Genomic DNA, 5,000 nt, shown 5'->3' with positions numbered 1-5,000 from the left:
TACAGGGGAGAGAAGCATGTGTGTGTGGCTGTGGAGGTCCTGTGGAGGTGCTGTGTGGGCCTTTAATATCACAGGGGGAGAAGCTGGGCCGTGAGCCTGGCCCCTGGAGCTCTGATACAGGGGAGAGAGGCATGTGTGTGTGTGTGGCTGTGGAGGTCCTGTGGAGGTGCTGTGTGGGCCTTTAATATCACAGGGGGAGAAGCTGGGCCATGAGCCTGGCCCCTGGAGCTCTGATACAGGGGAGAGAAGCATGTGTGTGTGGCTGTGGAGGTCCTGTGGAGGTGCTGTGTGGCCCTTTAATATCACAGGGCCAGTGGCTGGGTGATATGCCTGGCTCCTGGAGCTCTGACACAGGGGGAGAGAGGCATGGATGTGTGGCTGTGGAGGTCCTGTGGAGGTGCTGTGTGGGCCTTTAATATCACAGGGGGAGAAGCTGGGCCATGAGCCTGGCTCCTGGAGCTCTGATACAGGGGAGAGAGGCATGTGTGTGTGGCTGTGGAGGTCCTGTGGAGGTGCTGTGTGGCCCTTTAATGTCACAGGGCCAGTGGCTGGGTGATATGCCTGGGTGCTGGAGCTCTGACACAGGGGCAGAGAGGCATGTGTGTGTGGCTGTGGAGGTCCTGTGGAGGTGCTGTGTGGGCCTTTAATATCACAGGGGGAGAAGCTGGGCCATGAGCCTGGCCCCTGGAGCTCTGATACAGGGGAGAGAGGCATGTGTGTGTGTGGCTGTGGAGGTCCTGTGGAGGTGCTGTGTGGGCCTTTAATATCACAGGGGGAGAAGCTGGGCCATGAGCCTGGCCCCTGGAGCTCTGATACAGGGGAGAGAAGCATGTGTGTGTGGCTGTGGAGGTCCTGTGGAGGTGCTGTGTGGCCCTTTAATGTCACAGGGCCAGTGGCTGGGTGATATGCCTGGGTGCTGGAGCTCTGACACAGGGGGAGAGAGGCATGGATGTGTGGCTGTGGAGGTGCTGTGTGGGCCTTTAATATCACAGGGCCAGTGGCTGGGTGATATGCCTGGGTGCTGGAGCTCTGACACAGGGCCAGAGAGGCATGTGTGTGTGGCTGTGGAGGTCCTGTGGAGGTGCTGTGTGGGCCTTTAATATCACAGGGGGAGAAGCTGGGCCATGAGCCTGGGTGCTGGAGCTCTGATACAGGGGAGAGAGGCATGTGTGTGTGGCTGTGGAGGTCCTATGGGGGTGATGTGTGGCCCTTTAATGTCACAGGGCCAGTGGCTGGGTGATATGCCTGGGTGCTGGAGCTCTGATACAGGGGAGAGAGGCATGTGTGTGTGGCTGTGGAGGTCCTATGGGGGTGATGTGTGGCCCTTTAATGTCACAGGGCCAGTGGCTGGGTGATATGCCTGGGTGCTGGAGCTCTGACACAGGGGGATAGAGGCATGGATGTGTGGCTGTGGAGGTCCTGTGGAGGTGCTGTGTGGGCCTTTAATATCACAGGGGGAGAAGCTGGGCCATGAGCCTGGCCCCTGGAGCTCTGATACAGGGGAGAGAGGCATGTGTGTGTGGCTGTGGAGGTCCTGTGGAGGTGCTGTGTGGGCCTTTAATATCACAGGGGGAGAAGCTGGGCCATTAGCCTGGCTCCTGGAGCTCTGATACAGGGGAGAGAGGCATGGATGTGTGGCTGTGGAGGTGCTGTGTGGGCCTTTAATATCACAGGGCCAGTGGCTGGGTGATATGCCTGGGTGCTGGAGCTCTGACACAGGGCCAGAGAGGCATGTGTGTGTGGCTGTGGAGGTCCTGTGGAGGTGCTGTGTGGGCCTTTAATATCACAGGGGGAGAAGCTGGGCCATGAGCCTGGCCCCTGGAGCTCTGATACAGGGGAGAGAGGCATGTGTGTGTGTGGCTGTGGAGGTCCTGTGTGGCCCTTTAATGTCACAGGGCCAGTGGCTGGGTGATATGCCTGGGTGCTGGAGCTCTGACACAGGGGCAGAGAGGCATGTGTGTGTGGCTGTGGAGGTCCTGTGGAGGTGCTGTGTGGGCCTTTAATATCACAGGGGGAGAAGCTGGGCCGTGAGCCTGGCCCCTGGAGCTCTGATACAGGGGAGAGAGGCATGTGTGTGTGTGTGGCTGTGGAGGTCCTGTGGAGGTGCTGTGTGGGCCTTTAATATCACAGGGGGAGAAGCTGGGCCATGAGCCTGGCCCCTGGAGCTCTGATACAGGGGAGAGAAGCATGTGTGTGTGGCTGTGGAGGTCCTGTGGAGGTGCTGTGTGGCCCTTTAATATCACAGGGCCAGTGGCTGGGTGATATGCCTGGCTCCTGGAGCTCTGACACAGGGGGAGAGAGGCATGGATGTGTGGCTGTGGAGGTCCTGTGGAGGTGCTGTGTGGGCCTTTAATATCACAGGGGGAGAAGCTGGGCCATGAGCCTGGCTCCTGGAGCTCTGATACAGGGGAGAGAGGCATGTGTGTGTGGCTGTGGAGGTCCTGTGGAGGTGCTGTGTGGCCCTTTAATGTCACAGGGCCAGTGGCTGGGTGATATGCCTGGGTGCTGGAGCTCTGACACAGGGGCAGAGAGGCATGTGTGTGTGGCTGTGGAGGTCCTGTGGAGGTGCTGTGTGGGCCTTTAATATCACAGGGGGAGAAGCTGGGCCATGAGCCTGGCCCCTGGAGCTCTGATACAGGGGAGAGAGGCATGTGTGTGTGTGGCTGTGGAGGTCCTGTGGAGGTGCTGTGTGGGCCTTTAATATCACAGGGGGAGAAGCTGGGCCATGAGCCTGGCCCCTGGAGCTCTGATACAGGGGAGAGAAGCATGTGTGTGTGGCTGTGGAGGTCCTGTGGAGGTGCTGTGTGGGCCTTTAATATCACAGGGGGAGAAGCTGGGCCGTGAGCCTGGCCCCTGGAGCTCTGATACAGGGGAGAGAGGCATGTGTGTGTGTGTGGCTGTGGAGGTCCTGTGGAGGTGCTGTGTGGGCCTTTAATATCACAGGGGGAGAAGCTGGGCCATGAGCCTGGCCCCTGGAGCTCTGATACAGGGGAGAGAAGCATGTGTGTGTGGCTGTGGAGGTCCTGTGGAGGTGCTGTGTGGCCCTTTAATATCACAGGGCCAGTGGCTGGGTGATATGCCTGGCTCCTGGAGCTCTGACACAGGGGGAGAGAGGCATGGATGTGTGGCTGTGGAGGTCCTGTGGAGGTGCTGTGTGGGCCTTTAATATCACAGGGGGAGAAGCTGGGCCATGAGCCTGGCTCCTGGAGCTCTGATACAGGGGAGAGAGGCATGTGTGTGTGGCTGTGGAGGTCCTGTGGAGGTGCTGTGTGGCCCTTTAATGTCACAGGGCCAGTGGCTGGGTGATATGCCTGGGTGCTGGAGCTCTGACACAGGGGCAGAGAGGCATGTGTGTGTGGCTGTGGAGGTCCTGTGGAGGTGCTGTGTGGGCCTTTAATATCACAGGGGGAGAAGCTGGGCCATGAGCCTGGCCCCTGGAGCTCTGATACAGGGGAGAGAGGCATGTGTGTGTGTGGCTGTGGAGGTCCTGTGGAGGTGCTGTGTGGGCCTTTAATATCACAGGGGGAGAAGCTGGGCCATGAGCCTGGCCCCTGGAGCTCTGATACAGGGGAGAGAAGCATGTGTGTGTGGCTGTGGAGGTCCTGTGGAGGTGCTGTGTGGCCCTTTAATATCACAGGGCCAGTGGCTGGGTGATATGCCTGGCTCCTGGAGCTCTGATACAGGGGAGAGAGGCATGTGTGTGTGGCTGTGGAGGTCCTGTGGAGGTGCTGTGTGGGCCTTTAATATCACAGGGGGAGAAGCTGGGCCATGAGCCTGGCCCCTGGAGCTCTGATACAGGGGAGAGAGGCATGTGTGTGTGGCTGTGGAGGTCCTGTGTGGCCCTTTAATGTCACAGGGCCAGTGGCTGGGTGATATGCCTGGGTGCTGGAGCTCTGACACAGGGGGAGAGAGGCATGTGTGTGTGGCTGTGGAGGTCCTGTGGAGGTGCTGTGTGGCCCTTTAATGTCACAGGGCCAGTGGCTGGGTGATATGCCTGGCTCCTGGAGCTCTGACACAGGGGAGAGAGGCATGTGTGTGTGTGGCTGTGGAGGTCCTGTGGAGGTGCTGTGTGGGCCTTTAATATCACAGGGGGAGAAGCTGGGCCATGAGCCTGGCCCCTGGAGCTCTGATACAGGGGAGAGAAGCATGTGTGTGTGGCTGTGGAGGTGCTGTGTGGCCCTTTAATGTCACAGGCCCAGTGGCTGGGTGATCTGCCTGGGTGCTGGAGCTCTGACACAGGGGCAGAGAGGCATGTGTGTGTGTGTGTGTGTGGCTGTGGAGGTCCTGTGGAGGTGCTGTGTGGGCCTTTAATATCACAGGGGGAGAAGCTGGGCCATGAGCCTGGCCCCTGGAGCTCTGATACAGGGGGAGCATGGATGTGGCTTTGGAGAAGGCAAATATCTAGAGTCTCCGCTCCACTCCCCTCTTTACCTTCCTCGGTGTAAAACTTTGACCGCCAGTTTTTCAAAGTCTTACACCGAGGAAGGTAAAGAGGGGGACCGGTCGGCGAAACTAGAAGTTTCCCCTCTCTTACCTTCCTCGGTGTAAAACTTTGACCGCAAATTTTTCAAAGTGTTACACCGAGGAAGGTAAAGAGGGGGACCGGTCGGCGAAACTAGAAGTTTCCCCTCTCTTACCTTCCTCGGTGTAAAACTTTGACCGCAAATTTTTCAAAGTGTTACACCGAGGAAGGTAAAGAGGGGGACCGGTCGGCGAAACTAGAAGTTTCCCCTCTCTTACCTTCCTCGGTGTAAAACTTTGACCGCAAATTTTTCAAAGTGTTACACCGAGGAAGGTAAAGAGGGGGACCGGTCGGCGAAACTAGAAGTTTCCCCTCTCTTACCTTCCTCGGTGTAAAACTTTGACCGCAAATTTTTCAAAGTGTTACACCGAGGAAGGTAAAGAGGGGGACCGTTCGGCGAAACTAGAAATTTCCCCTCTCTTACCTTCTCCTGCCCTCGGTGCGAGCCGGTCTCTCCCTGTTTTTCAAAACACCTTTC

The sequence above is a fragment of the Trachinotus anak genome, unplaced genomic scaffold, assembly GCF_046630095.1.
Source record: "Trachinotus anak isolate AG129_WGS33_773 ecotype Australia unplaced genomic scaffold, CSIRO_AGI_Tana_v1 ptg000065l, whole genome shotgun sequence".
NCBI lineage: Eukaryota > Metazoa > Chordata > Actinopteri > Carangiformes > Carangidae > Trachinotus > Trachinotus anak.
This window is presented reverse-complemented; position numbering follows the sequence as displayed.